This window comes from Protopterus annectens, chromosome 15.part0, assembly GCF_019279795.1.
Source record: "Protopterus annectens isolate FY-2018-M chromosome 15.part0, PAN1.0, whole genome shotgun sequence".
NCBI classification, from domain to species: Eukaryota; Metazoa; Chordata; order Ceratodontiformes; family Protopteridae; genus Protopterus; species Protopterus annectens.
This window is the reverse complement of record NC_056749.1, coordinates 762,285,429-762,302,109: the sequence shown is the minus strand read 5'-3', so window position 1 is coordinate 762,302,109 and position 16,681 is coordinate 762,285,429. Positions and strand designations below refer to the sequence as shown.

At 42.2% G+C, this 16,681-nt stretch overlaps 1 protein-coding gene across 1 annotated transcript in view; it reads right to left on the bottom strand.

The window, feature by feature from the left end:
- LOC122790049 (gamma-aminobutyric acid receptor subunit alpha-3-like) overlaps positions 1-16,681 on the bottom strand; it is a 1,812,576-nt gene that overhangs the window by 1,055,402 nt on the left and 740,493 nt on the right. The window lies entirely within an intron of this gene.

The following is a 16,681-nucleotide window of genomic DNA, read 5'->3' as shown; positions in this document are numbered from 1 at the left end:
TCTTTTGGGGGAATATGTAAAATCATGAATTCCCATGACAATGTTGTACTTTGGTAACCCATCTCATGAAGTTGCATCTTTAATAAGTTCCAAAGTTTGTATATACATTTGCAACTCCAGAACATATGAAGAAGATCAGCAGATTAATCCTTGCAGTATGGACAAACTGGTGAATTTTTGGAATTAAATTTATGCAGGCTACGGCGTGTATAATACGTATTATTCCATATCATCAACTGGGTATACATCCGTTTTTGAAGAGAAATAGATTTTATAGTCAAGTCGATTGCTTTTATCATATGACTGTCTTCTATCTCTGGCATTTTCTCTTTCCAATATTTTGACACAAGAACTTTATCTTGGAATTTAAACTCCTTTATTAAATTATTTGCTGCTGTTATAAATTTAATATCTTGTTGGAGAACTTGCCACAAATTCGAGCATTCAATTATATTCTCTTCTCTGGGTTTAAAATTTTTAAAGTAACTTATAGAAAGTTCCCTAATTTGTCTTACAATAACGAGATAATTTTTAGGTAAATTTAATTCTTTTCTTATCTGATTAGCCGAGAGTTTAAGAAGTGTATAAATATCTATTAAAGTTAAATTGATTATTAAGGGGAATTTTTTAAGATCAATTAATTTATTATTTAGTCTCAGGTTAGGGTTTCTATGAAAGGGTTGATAAGCCACCATATATTGAGTAAGATCTAATGATTGAAATAAGGTTTCTAGGGACGTTACATATAGTTTAATGTGATCCATTAACCCATATAATTTCAAAGTTTCTTTACCTAAAAAGGGTATGGCTTTAGGATTAATATTCAAATGTAAAATATATTTATAGTTCAGAACTACCCAGGTAGGAATCCATTTAGTGCTAGTTATATTATAATTAACGATTCTTAGAAGCCTGTCTGAGTTTACTATAAAATAGTAAGTTTCAAAATTTGGTAACTCCAATCCACCTCTATGTTTTGGAGTCATTAATTTTTCATACAAAATCCTTGTTTTCTTTGTCTCACAAATAAATTTAGCCAATTCTTTGTGAATTCGTTTAAAAAATGTTTTTGAAATTACTACCTGAGCAGATCTGAAAATATATAATAATCGTGGTAATATGTTCATTTTGATAACTGATACTTTTGATAATACTGGTAGTCGTAGATTCTTCCATCTCCTCAAATCAGATACTATTTGATCCCAAACTGTTTTAATATTGGTAACATAAAAATCCTTATCATCCGTAGCGAAGCCAATACCCAAGTATTTAATATTATCTTTACACATTATTTGTCCCACCAGAGGCAACAGTGAAAAGGGCTTGGGAGTTCTCAATGGGAAAATACTAGTTTTTTTAGATTAATTTTATAGTTAGAAACTTCTGAAAAATTCTCTATTGCTTTTAGTATCTTTTTAGTGTCTGAGACTGGAGTTGTACAATAAATATTCAGGTCGTCTGCGAACGCTGCCATTGATATTTTTGTTCCGTAAACTAGTGGGGCATTGTGGTATATATTCTGCTTAATGTATAGGAATAACGGTTCGATGCATACATTAAATAATAAAGGAGACAGAGGACAACCGTGATGTGTTCAATTTTTGAATGACATTCTTTTAGAAAAATTTCTATTTATATACAATGTAGTGTAAGGATTACTATATAGAATTTTTAATACTTCAACAAACTCATGAGATATATTAAAATATGGTAACATTTCAGACAAAAAGTTTATATCAACCCTGTCAAAAGCTTTCTGTGCATCAATCATAAGCGCATACATGTTAAGGTTCTTCTGTTTAGCATAAGTTATTAAAGTATGTAATGTAAGTGTATTGTCACTAGTTTGTCTATTTGCCATAAAGACTGTATTATATTTTATCACAAGGTCATTTCATTTTGCTTTATGGATGGTATGCCCATTAGTACTAACTATGTCTGTGCTATGCATTCCAGGTATGAGACCATGCTTACTATTTGTATGGTATATGTTGTACATGCTCACCCAGTTCATAATACTGCTGTACTGCTTGGTATGGCTTGTAGACAAGCCATGTTTAGCTCAAATTTGCTTGCATATAATAATCTTGACCATTTTATCTCCTCAACCCCTAACCCACTTTTTGTCAGCAATGGCATATGGGATATAATAAGGTAGGCAACAAATACTCATGCACCAAATTCCTAGTGATATATGTGCATCATGTATGTTTCACACATGGCAGAAAAGTATTGCAGGCCATCTAGATGTAACATTCATCCACAGATTTCCATCTCCCATACATACTTCAGAATCCCACTAGGAGACATTTTCTTCATCACTAGTAACTGATCAGCAAAAGACAGCTCTGCAATTAACTTATTCACATCTTCAACATAAATGCAGAAAATACCTTAACTTATTATTATCATTATTATTATTATTATTATTATTCTTAAAATCAAGTCAGGAAATGAAACTATTACCACAGAGCTGCAAACATGTCTCCAATAGAAAGCTAACAAAACATGATTTTTTAAATATTATTTAAACAAATATCAATACTTCTGGCAAAACATAATATTCTATACTTAGCCACTCATAATGCTATCTATAGATCACACACCATCTGAATTATGACACTGAAGGTGCAACTCGGATCCAAAATGGGATTTGTAAGAACAACTGCAAAAAAAAATTTAGAAGTTTGTGAGAAACGCTCCTGAAATGACTGCTCTGAAAAACATCATAGCAAAACATAGGGCAGGATTCACGAAGCCTATGTGTAAGAGTTATAACTCTTACACGAAGGCTGCAGTTAAACGGAGTGATGTCAGCATGCTCTGCCTATTCATGAGAGCATGCTGAATCACACCTAAGGCTAACACGGTCCATGTAAGACAGTAGGGGGCGTGTCCGTAGGCCAAGCCCTGTAAGCGGACACGCCCCCAGAAGAGTAAAAGTGCCCAAAGTAAACACCCACGACAGAGTCCATGGAAATGTGAATAAACACAACACAACACATTCCCCCACAGACTATGAACAGAAAATATATAAATGAACATGTTATAAATTTTTTTTAAATCATAAAGATGTTTGCCCGTGAGTGCGCTCGTTTGCGCAGGCGTGCCCATAGCGCAGCTACAGTTAGCAGTCAGTGGGAAAGCATATAAGAACTAAATATGCAAAGTAAGCCAAGAAGCAATAGCGTAGTGGTAGAGATGTCAGCTGAAGAGCAGGCATTCATGGTTCGAGCCCCCACAACACCAATTTTTATTTTTAACAAAATAAGCATGAAACAAGTCCCTGACAAACATGTACACATATAAAATCACATTTTATGTAAAATGTAATGAAATAGTCCATTTATTTTGAAGAGATGTGAGGTAACAAAACAATAAAAAATGCCAGATGTGCCTATAGCTGAGCTACAGTTTAACAGGGTGAGTGCATCTGCCCGTAGGTGAGCAGTGGTTTAACTAGTGCTAAATGAGTGCCCGTAGCTGAGCAGTGGTTTAACAGGTGCATATTGAGTGCCCGTAGGTGAGCAGTGGTTTAACAAGCTGAAACTGTGCGCCCCTAGCTGAGCTGAGCGTGATATGCGTGCTGACAGCCAAATGAGGCATAACCCAGCGTAACCCGTTTGCGCGGAGCTGCGCACCGCGCTAACAAGCTAACAGACGGGCAACGTTGAGCAAGCTGTAACAAAACTGCCTTTACACAGACACACCCCCTAGCCTGTCTAGACAGTCATAAAATATAAAAAGCAGAGGCCAGGTTCGAACCCAGGATACCATGCACCATCGTCAAGGTACTGAACCACTAAGCCACGACAGCTGTACTCAGAAATGCAGTAATAGCAAATATATAGGAATGAATAGAAAGTGGAGCATGACAAAGCAGGTTTTGTGAAGTGGATACAATTCCAAAATGGCCAATCACAGATAAGTGCGGGAAAAACGGCATATCTAAGCCCCATAGGCAGGAATACACAGCATAAACGATTGTAGAACTGACTTGCAGCCAGAATGTCAGGTGTAGGTGAGGGTAGTTGCTTTCGAGCACAGAGGTGGGGTGTTGAGGAGTCCAGATACATGGTCTGGCTCCTAGTCCACAATCATGAGGCCCAATTCATGCAGGGCCAGGTCCTGTGGGGAGCATATAGGGCTGAGGCGTGGGACCGGTTGGCTCATGATCTCACCAGTGCCACAGGGATTAGAAGGACTGGTGAGCAGGTCCATCACCACCATGCGGACCTGAAGAGACGCAAGCAGGACCAATTGACCCTTTGGATACAGGAGGCCCGGCAAATGCCCAACGCCCCACTACTGAGTAAGTTACATTTAATTATGTGGGTAAGAAATTAAATTATCTGATATTATGGATGTGTATTCCAATATTACTTCATTTATATTACAGCTGCAGGTGTCCGTTCTGTGAACTGCAGGGCCTATGGCGATAGGCTGGTGCAGTTGCGCCACCAGGCAGGTCAGTAATCCACCCCCAGTAACTGTAAAGAAATATCAAAGTATGACAGTTAGCAAAAGAGTGCAGTGTAGTCACTAATTAATAAAATGTGCAAGTAACAGTGTAAAAGTGTTTGCAAGTATTGCTTGATTACAAAAGTGTGTTGCAGTCTGTAATCCAAACAGAAAAATGAAAATGTCTCAAATAAAGTCTGAAAAAAAGATGCCCCACCTGTAATATAATAGTACATAACCTGCAGCAGGCTGAAAAGTGCAGCTGCAGAAGATGAGCAAATCACATGTGTGAAATATATCCCTGATGAAATACTGAAACATGACAGAAGTGAGACTGCTGGAAAGGATTGTAATAATTACAGGTAAAACATGTCAATAAAGCCTAGAAGTAAGTGCCATCCTGAATAGTAAAATGAAAACAAGTGAGAGGGTGTGAGAAAGAGTTATGAATCCACCAATAAAGTAGTAATAACCCCTGAATAAAGTATACTGCAGTCAGTACAGAATGAAATGAATGTGACAAGTAGAACCAAACGGCGAAATGTGTCCAAAGTGTTGCTGCAGCTGGAATGTGTATCCCAAAATCTAGATATGTTGCTCTCAGTCTGCAATATGCAGATAGTATGATTGTCTGAAATATCAAACATCCACAGTTGTCTATAGCTATATAAAGCAAATGTAGCAGGATGATATAGCTGAACAAAGCCAAATATGAACGTGTATGAATAACAATAAAATGCATATTGATGTAACAGTAACAGTCCCATCACCAAAGTGAAGTAGTTATCATATAGGAAACTGTAGTTAGAACAGTAGTGTGTATATATCTGTAGCTATTAGAAATGTACAGCATATGTATTGGTATTCGAAGGTGTTAATAATATTTTCTTCACCCCACCCTATAACCACATATAATCCATTCCACGTGAAATTGGTATGTGCAATCACAATTAACACCCCTGGACATTTGTCCTGATGGGTCATATATATTTGCATGCCCGTTGATGCATCTGCCCTGTTCATACATCCAAACCTGATGGCCTGTTGCCATCAATCAACCCTGCATTTTGTTGGACTGTGTATTGCTGTTCAAATTATGCATGTGTTATGCTCGCTGTTCAATGGTGTGAATATCTGGGTGTTTGGTTAATGGGAATACTAATGCATGCTGTTACAACTAATTGCGAATGGTATTGTATGTTACTAACCCAAACTGTCATGACATAATGCAAAACATAGAATGACAGGGAAGGCGGGTTCCAGCGGACCCACCTCTCCCACCTCAGCTGGCGAGTGCACCTGGCACTAGTGCCCAGTCTGGACCCTCCTCCGGTGGCCCTGTGCCACCTGCGGGTGGAAGCGCTGCAGGGGATGGGGCCCGTCCCCCCTCTGCAAGCGTGGCCGGAGGAGAACCACCACTCACCCTCCGTAGCGTCCGGACTGTGGTGCGTAGGGAGATCAAGGACTCTGTTTTTGAGCCCTTACGCCAGCTTGAGGCACAGGTGGCACAACTTACGGGCATGCCTGTTGCCCGGCCTACACAGCCCCCAGCACAGCCCCATCCTGGGCAATGAAGGAACGGTGGCAACTGCCCATGGGTGGGGATATCAGTTCCACTGTTGCCATCTGTGGGCTCATGGGCTCTGGATATCCAAACCACAGTCCCCGTCAATTGTGTAACCCCCCCCACACATGTCATACACCACCCCTGTATGCATCTTGTTTGTCTTGTCTGTTGACCTACCCAACCTACCTCCCCAGCTATACCAACTTCCTTCACCTGACATACCACTCTCACCTGAAAAAAAAAAAAAAAAGGGCACTCTGTACCCACAAAAAAATTATGCCCCATACATAGCTGCCCATTCCGCACATATGTCTGCCGGACATGGAAACTATCAATTACAATTGGCTGTACAACAAGTATTATTGTTGTCTTTACACCTCTCTCAGGGGTGGAAGGTATCAAATGTCACACCAAATTACAAACATATGCACAGCTGTTGCTGATGAAGAAATGGGCAGCTATGGGCCTTACCTACATCCCTCCTGCAAAACCCAAGCTTGTTTCCCTACTGTCGTACCCTCTTTGTGACCCCTTTTTCACTACTTTCCTGTCTCCCCATTTTCATTTCTTTCAAAGAAAATAGCACGGGTGTGCGCAAGAGTAAGCACGTTTAAGCGGTTGCAAGCAGGTGTGCGCATGTGTGCGCGGAGCTAAACGCCAGTGCGCATGCGTGAGCTCCTCGCAAACCAGCGCTAACCCGATTACAACTGCTTAAAAGTGCCTTAGTCACTTTGATTGACAGGTCCTGTAGTCAGTTCAGAAGCAAAATAAAATCCCACTGGCAGTCCTGAACCCAGGACCTTGGAAACAGTAGTCTGCATGATTTACCACTAAGCTATGACTGTTATACAAGAACATTGTGCTAAAATAAATATATCATGTAATAGTAGGAATGAATGTAAAGGGAATATAGGATGTGTAGTACACAAAGCATGTCATTTAGAATTACTGTCAAAACTAGTGGAGTTCCATAATAGTAGTGTGTGAACAGAAACAGCCATGCTAGTTGGTAGCTAGTAGGTAATAATGTCACTGTAGCACCTTGTAAGCCACACACATACTCACAGCAGGATAATGACTGCCCATACCCCACAACCTCTTACAGGAACACATCCGGACCAAGTAATAAAATATGTGGAGCAAAGGGCCAAAACCAGGGATACATTACAAATAATGTTACAACAAACTCAGACAGTTCAGAGAGTAACAGGTTCTGCATTTTGTGGGATGTTTGGAAGGGTATGAAGTCTGAAACTTGAATGTTTGTCACTATATTCTGACTTGAGCCCAGAGTGATTTGCCAGAAAAAGCTGTGCATGAGATATTGACCAAAATATGAGGCGGAAATCTGGACAACCTGCAAATATTTGTACACATGAGAGGTCTGACACCACCATATTTGAATAGTTAAGAGCCTTGACATAGCAACAGTGAATGAGTTACAGGGATGCCCCACAGACTCCATGTGAAATGTACCAACAGTAGGCAGAAAGGTGTTACAATGCATGCAATGGTAACTATGGAGTCCTGAAAGTATGCACCACTTGCATGGCAGAAAAAGTGTAGTAATACATATGCTCATGCTATCCCACAGTCACAACTGCAGCATACCAGACAATTTAATGTGTGTACCCCACTGATATGTACCATTCCATGAGGCAGATAACAGATGTACCTGAGAGTCTCTGGGGCCTGCTCAGCATCATACTCAAATACCCTAATAGATGTCAAGGCCCACACCATGGCCAGACCACACTGCATGCTGTAACACCCTAGCAGATATAGCAAGCATTCCAAGGTGTGAATGTACATGGAAAATAGGAAAGCCACAGCAGCACACTACAGTCAGGACACCTAGCAGTCATACAAGTAGTGACTGTAAAGGGCAAATATTGAAGCCATAGCAACAAAGTGCAAGCAAAAGTGCAAGGGAAGCACACACACACACATTAACAGTAGTAGTAGTCGTAGGTGTCAGTGTACATACACAGTTAGTACAGGAAACTGGAGAAATGAATGGAGGAATGTTAATCTACAACACAGCTGGAAATATGAGAGAGATACCAACCTTTACACTCACAGAACATTGTCCACAGCATACCAGCATGGTACCTGCCCTTAAAATCTGAAAGGGCTACGCCTATCTGACATACCTTTTTATAGCACTGTTCTGAAATCACAGTGAGAACTGCAATCAGTACACAACTGGCTGCATGCAATTAGCAAATGCTGGCTAACAATTGGTGCAGAGGCCATCACATGGACATATGCAGATACCAACAAAAGTATGCTGTACTCCTAGTCCACACATGCAATACTTTCATTGCACCCTGAGGAGGAAGTGAGAGACAGACAGAGAGAGAGAGAGAGAGAGAGAGAGAGAGACAGAGAAAAATGAAATTAAACAGACACAAACAAAACTGCTCAGCAACAGCCACCTGAAAGCTGACAACTGGCAAGTGGAGCAGCAGGACACAAAACCAGACAGTAACACAAGCAGATGTGACAAACACAAGTAATGTAAAGTAATACTATAAAGGTCTACATACTGTGAACCCTCCATATGTGTCATTGGTCTGTATCCATATGTATATGAAGATGTGCAAAGGGCAGGGGACATACAGCAACTATCAGTGAAGGCTGTACATACATTTGTATGTGAGAGCATCTATGTGCACATATCAATGTAGGTTGACTGTAGGTTGTAGTGCAATGTACAAAGTAGGTTTCACAGTTATGTATGTTTAGCAGTATGTTAGTGTGTGCATACAGTATGGTAGACAAACATGTTGATATACCTGTCTATCATATGGATACGTATGTATGTCAAAATATGTATGTATGTATGTGTGTATATATATATATATACATATATATATATATATATATATATATATATATATATATATATATATATATATATATATTTCTGACTCCGTTACACAGCAATCTTTTTCACTATTTCTAGCATGTCGAAGGGTCAGTTGCTGGCGTCCTCTCCTGTTCAGCTGGTGAATCTGGGAATCTTGAGGCAATGTTACAATTGCCTCATGTACACAGATAACCCTCTCCTCCTCCCAACAAATACAAATATATGCATGAGATGCAACTATATAGCCAAACTGGAGGATGAGCTCTCTCAATTCAGTACTGGCAAGACCAGTCAGTAGGAGAAGGTAACCACGCACACCACAAACCCAGTCTCACATAGAACTATCACAACTGCAAACCAAACACATAAACACACAAAAACATACTCGGAGGTGCTGATTAAAAATCTACCAAAACAACAGAGGCCTCCAAAGCAGACACCCAAGCAACCATCACCTCAAGACTTAGCACATGCAACACATAATTCACAAAGTCAGTGTGCTAAACAGTCACAGCCCTTAAGGCCAAACAACATGCCAGACACAGTTGTAATAGGTGACTCCATAGTCAGACACACTGACGTCCCGCTCACCAGACTGAACAAGGAAAAGGTCACAGTAAGCTGCCTGTCGGGAGCTAGAATCTGCCACATAACACAAGCACTCAGGTCACTCCACAGCAAGTACAAATATGACTCAGTCATTATACATGCCGGTGTGAACGACCTGAGACGTACCTCCCTGGACTACATGAAAAGAGACATAGAGGAGCTCTCTGATTATGTAGCCCAGGCCGGTATGACCCTGACCCTGAGCAGCATCTTACCCTCACCAAGAATGATGCCACAGTACAAAGGCAAAATGATCAGTTTTAACAATTGGCTTAATTGCTGGTGTCATTCTAAGTGGATCAAATGTCTGTCTGCTTGGGATGACATGCTTGACAAGCCACGCTGCTTCACAATGGATGACTTGCACCTGTCACTCCTGGGCTTCCGGATATTGGCCAAGGCTCTTGCCACCCCCATAGGGCCTTTTTTAGGCAAGGCTCAAATGACAAACCTACCTCCCTAGAAAACACAAGTGGAAAAAAACTAAGGGTAATGCTGCTCAATGCCAGAAGTCTAAACCTCAAGATGCACGCCCTCGAAGCCCTCCTCAGTATGGAGAACATCGATGTCTGTGCAGTGACTGAAACCTGGTTCAAGGCTCCTGAGAGCACCCCAGCACTATCAGGTTTTACCTCATATCATGCTTTCCGGCCCCAAAACTTGGACCGAACCACAAAAGGAGGGGGAGTATCCATATTCATCAAAGATACCCACACCTCCAGGTTAGTGGCAATGCACGAAGCATCGGAGACCATCCAGGTGCAACTAACCATAGGCAAAACTGCCTTACAGTTTGTAGCATGCTACAGACCACCTTCTCAAACTCAAGAACCCCACACAGCCTTCCTGAAAACACTGGAGAGTATGAATGTCTCTCCAAATACCATCATTTTGGGAGACTTCAACTACCCAAACATAGACTGGGAACATTACTCAAGCCCCAACACCCTAGCCCAAAGGTTCCTAGAATTCATAAACTCAAATGCAATGGAACAACTAGTCACCATTCCGACAAGAGGAGACAATATACTAGACCTGATCATCACAAACATGGGGACAAAATGCTCCACACCGGAAGTATATCCCTCTTTGGTAAGATCAGACCATAAATTAATCTCACTAGATATCCACATCCGCCCCACCCCTGCACAAAAGACCACAGTGAAGAACTTCTCAAAAGCCAATTTCACACTTCTTAAGACTGAAGTGGTATCCTTCAAGGCCCCTGGGCCAGTGGAAACCACAACCCACACTGCTGAATCCTTTGCAAATGCCTTCTACGGGCACCTTCAAGAATGCATGGATCATGCAATCCCAAATAAAACCAAGACTCATTCCCCAAAGGCAGGCGCCGGTCTGGTGGACCCCAGCCATAAACAAACTTTACAACAGGAGGAGGAAGCTACTACATGACAGAGCAAAATCCCCAAGGGAAGGCATCTCTGATCAGTACTAGCAAAAGACTACGATCACTCATAAAATCATCCAAGGCCAACTTTGAGAGAAAAATTGCAAAAGACACAAAAGACAATCACAAGGCCTTCTTTAGCTATGTTAGAAACCTGGGTGGAAACTCCCAGATATGCTCAGAGTTAGTCCAAAATGACACAAAATACACTGAACCCACTGACATTGCCAACATTCTGGCAGACAGGTTCAGTGCAAATTCTCCTCCCCTCCCCAAAGGAGAAATAACTATCCCAGCAGAGTGTAGCCTCCCTAACATCTCAGATGCCCAGGTGAGAGCCGCCCTCTCTAAAGCTAAAAACACAGCATCAATGGGACCGGACGGTGTCCTGGGCTGTGTGTTACATGAACTCCAAGAGGAACTAAACCCACACATAAGGCTGCTGTTTAATCTTAGCCTTACTACAGGATACATACCCAAAGAGTGGCGTACGGTAACAGTGGTCCCACTTCACAAAGGCGGTGCTTCTAGGGACCCTGGAAATTACCGCCCCATAAGCTTGACGAGCCTGGTCTGCAAAGCTATGGAGAGGATCATTACGGAACTCATAAACAAAGACATTGGGGACCTACAGACATTGGATCCTACCCAATTTGGCTTTGTCAAGGGCAGATCCTGTCTTTTGAACTTGGTCGACTTTTTTGAAACAATCACTAAGGCCATTGATGAGGGCAAGGCAGTTCACACAGCCTACCTTGACCTTGCAAAAGCCTTTGACACAATACCCCACTCGGGCATCATAGACAAACTCACCAGCTTAAATGCAAATCCATATGTCACAAGATGGGTTGCAAACTGGCTCAAGGATAGAACCCACAGGGTCAGAGTTGCTGGAGCTATGTCAGACTCTAAGCCAGTCACAAGCGGTGTCCCACAGGGCTCAGTCCTGGCACCCCTCTTGTTCGGCATTTATTTTTCCGAGGTACAGGCAAACATAGGAGGATTGTGGCTGACAAAGTTTGCAGATGACTGCAAACTGGGCGCCATAATTGATACTCCAGCGGACACAAACATCCATCAGAGTGGCCTCATAGAAATGGATAATTGGTGCCAGAGCCATGGCCTTAAGCTGAACGCCAAAAAATGTATAGTCATACCCTTTGGGAAAATCAAGGTACCCACAGATTACCACATAGGTGGTAATCCATTAAGTACGGAAGAGGTAATCAGGGACCTAGGGACCCAGGTTGACAGTAACCTCTCATTTGACACTCACATTGCCAAAGTGGTTAGGAAGACCTTCTATATTGCCCACCTTATCATGAAGGGTTTCACATCTAGATCAAGGGAGGTCATTGTGCCCCTGTACTCTTCTCTTATCAGGCCAATGATTGAGTACAATGCCCCATTTGGGATGTATCTCACCCGACACCTGCAGCAGTTGGAAAGACCCCAAAAGTTCCTCACCAAGAGGATAAAGGGTCTTAAACATATGTCATATGCTGCCCGACTGAAAAAACTCCAGCTCTATTCAGTCGCATACCGCCTACTCAGAGGTGATCTGTGCCTGACGTACAAAGCCATGTCCAATCCAGAATTAATGGACATGCTCCACCTCAGAAAATCCAAATCCATCAGAGCCATGACAGCAAGAGACTTAAACCTCAACATAGAAATGAATAGGACGTGCTGGAGGGACAGATTCATAACCCAGAGGCTCCATACACTCTGGAATAGAATCCCAGTCCATGATAGGCAGAGCCCCTCACTGATTCTATTCAAGAGAAATCTTGACGAGTGGATGGGAGATCGTAGGTTTACCCTGGGGGTCATCACTGTGTCACTACTAGACAGAGGCACAGTAAACTAAACCCTAAAAGGGCGTAGTATTCTCATCCTAAGGGGTGGTGAAAGCCACACACACTCTTATAAATGCCCTAGGGCAGATAGCCTAGTACGAACCTATGAACCTATATATATATATATATATATATATATATATATATATATATAATATGCATATATGTATACATACATAGAGAGAGATGTAGGAATACATAGACAGATGTAGATAGATGGAATATGTACAAACATATATATGTAATACACACATACAGATATAGATATATGTAGATACATATACATAGACAGACTGATCTGACTATCTACAGGTATGACTGTATATGATGACCTCAACACCCCTGTCCCACCCCTCTGTCACTCTCACCCCTCTGTGTCTCCCCTTCTCCATATCTATAGCAATATATGTACATCAATGTATATATGTGTATATGTATACAGACATATATATATATATATATATATATATATATATATATATATATATATATATATATATATACATATAGATATATCTATATACATATATATATATATATATATATATATATATATATATATATATATATATATATAAAGAGAGAGAGAGAGAGATGTATATATATTCTGAGTGAGGCACATGTGTACAGATGTATTGCAACAGGTGCCTGGTGACAAAGGCATGGAGTGAACACCAGTGTCAAAACTGGAGTACCATACCCCATTTCAAATCACCTACACCAGTAACCACCAGATATGTGATTGGCTGCCCACCACTGCATGTGTCAGTGGTGAACAGGGTCATAAATGTGTACAATAGTCCCCCCAATGATATTCACAGTGGCACACTATTCCTGGAATACCTGCACATGGTATGTGTCAGCAGACATGGTGTGTCAGCTATGGACATGTACGTCAGTGTACCCCTCCACAACACATAATGGATGCCATGGTATGTACCTCACATGACAGCTACAGATATGGAAAAGGACACAGTGACATGTACAACACTGTGACAATGCACTCAAACACATTACCAATGCACAGTGACTGACAACACCACAGAGTACACACATACTACCCACATAGAGGTTACCACTCCTGGATTTACATACGTAAGTCACACCCATGACAGATGTCCAACAACCATAGTAACTCCTCACACCATCCACAACCTAAATGACTGCTGTGTGTCGTCCATGCCACTGCAATAGAGAGCACATGTGGAGGTAAAGGTTCCTACCCACAATTAAGACATACCCTGCAATAAACCACACAGTGTTAAGAAGCAAGACTCCCCATGAGTACATGTCACACATACCCCTGCTGAATGTTAGTCAGATAGGTAATATGCCATATGAGTCACCCTGTGTAACTGTGTGACAGCAGCAGGTACCATCACACCACATGTGTCACAATGGTCAGGGTAGCAGAACAGTATGCTGCTGTAGTCCCAGGGGCAATAGCATATTGTATAGTATTGTATTGTAATGTATTGTATTGTGTTGTATTGTATTGGTATGTTGATGTGCCTCCTTTGTGGAGTGGAACCACTGCTGCTGTGCGCCAGTGTACAGTTACATATCCTGTAGTCATGCTAGTGTTACATAGCACTTCTATATGTGTGTTTAGCTCTTGTCAGAGTTCATGTAGTATGCAACCGGGGATACCATCAGGTCCCAGTCATGTTGTGTATTCTGCTTTCCTGAGGGCGGCTCTCACCTGGACATCTGTGATGACAGGGAGGTTACAGTCAGCTGGGATAACTATGTCTTATTTTGGGGGAGAGGGAGGGGTGACACCTGCACTGAACCTGTCTGCAACAATGTTGTCAATATCTGTGGTTCCAATGAAATATTTGATGTTCTTCGTTCCACATTGCTGCAGTCCTTACTATTGGGGGTAGTCCGCTGTCCAGTCGGCCCGAATACCAGAGTATATGGCTGACGTCGGTCAGGGCGCATTAGACTGACATCAGTACGTCAGGGTACTAATGCGCATGACCGACGTCATATCCTCAGTCTTTTTTGCCGCATGGTCCGATGCAGAAGCAGTTTTGCGAGTGCAGGTTGGCGTTCTGAAATATTTCCGAAGCTGGAGTTTCAGACCGAATCAGAGTTGGCTAAGTACCCCGTTGGGGAACATTTTGGTTTTTTCTTGCCTCAGTATTTAACCGGATGTCAGAAAAAGTGAATAACTGTATTTCTTGTGGGAAACAGATACCTCATAGGGATTACCATACCTTGTGTATACCTTGTTTAGGGCCTGAGCACGACGTTGTTGGATGCCGCTCTTGTGCTAGGTTTAACAAACGCACTATTAAGAGACGGTTAGACTGTGCCAGGTTAGTGTTTGGGAAGCGTTGCAATTATAAAATGCCGTCGGATGCTCCGACGCCCGCTTCGTCCAAGAAGCGCAAGGACAAAACACCGAAGCCTAGGGTTGATGAACCGGCAGTCCCAGACGTCGGTTCTTTAGAAGGCTCAGTGGAGCCAGAGGTTTTGCCAGGAGTTTCTATGGAGTCTCAGGCGGAAACTTTACTGTTACAGGATGTACCTTCTCAGGAGGTAGGCCAGGCTGAGGGGGCTTCTCAGGTAACTGTTCTTCCCTCTCTTCCCAAGGTAGTTAGAGCCTCTCCTTCTGTTGCCAAAACTTCTTTGAGAGGTAGGCCAAGTTCAGCTTCAGTGGGGGCTTCTCCTAGCATTTCGGGTTCTGTACCTAAGAAACATATGCTTAAAATGGCAGAAGATTTGATTACTATGATTAGAGGTTCTATGCCCCCTCCTGATAAGAGGCCTAGGGTGGAACCGGAGTTTGATAGTTTTGAACGGTGTTCAGAGGCTTCTGAGTCTTCTGCGGAAGATTTGCAGGAGTATCCTCCTTATTCTGATTCTGATGTGGATGATTCCACTCCTACAGCTTCTCCTCCTGAGGATTTCTCATTTTCAGAGACTCTGCATTCCATGAGGGAGCACTTTAAATGGGAAGGCCAGGATTACTCTGATTCAGGAAAAGGCTTAGGGAATTCTTGTTTTTACCCCAGCATAGGCCCTTAGCTATACCTCCTGTGTTGAATGTGGTGGAAGATGTTTTTGCAGAGGCTTCCCTGAACCCTGACTCTTTGCCTCCTGCTCCTGTTAAACCTGATAGGTACTATAGGGTGCCCGAAGCTCATAAGTATTTGTTTAAGAGTCCTAGGGCGGACCCAGAAACTGTTTCTCAGGGGCCTAAGGTGTTAAGGCCTCTGTGGTTAAAAATCCTGTTCCCACTGATAAAGAGGCTAGGGCTTTGGATAGGTGGGGAAAGAAAGTGTATACTTCTTCCACTCTAGCCATGAGAGCGTTGAATTGTCAGTTTCACATGCTAAAATATCAAAATTATCTCCTTTCACAATTGAAATCTAAGGTGGATGCTTTGGCGGAAGGTATTGAGTGTAAAGAGTTGCTGGATTTGGTTCATGTGTCTGAACAAGTGGGTAAGCATTCTTTGCAATGTGGTTTTGATGCTGTACAGGCCTCCTCGAGGGTGGCTGCCACTAGTTCTGTTCTTCTTGAGGCATGCCTGGTTGAGGGATCAGAATTTAGCTGAGCATGTTAAGACTAGGATTTTGGATGCTCCTTTACAGTCTGATGTGTTGTTTGGTTCGCCTGTGGAAGCAGTTCTAAAGAAAATGGAGGACAAAGCTAAGTCTATGCAAACTGTTAAAGATTTTTTGCAGGTGCAGCCGAAGTTTAGTAGAAATTGGCCTGCTAAGGGGTGGACATATCCTGCTTATGATTCCCAGTCTAGGGGTAGGTCTAGACGTGGTAGGGGCAGAGCTCAAGGTTCCTTTAGGCCTAGAACAGGGAGTTCACCTGCTCAGACTTCTGGTGAGGGCAGGGGGTCAGTCCTTTCGTAAACAGACCCAATGACCTGCCATGCCAGT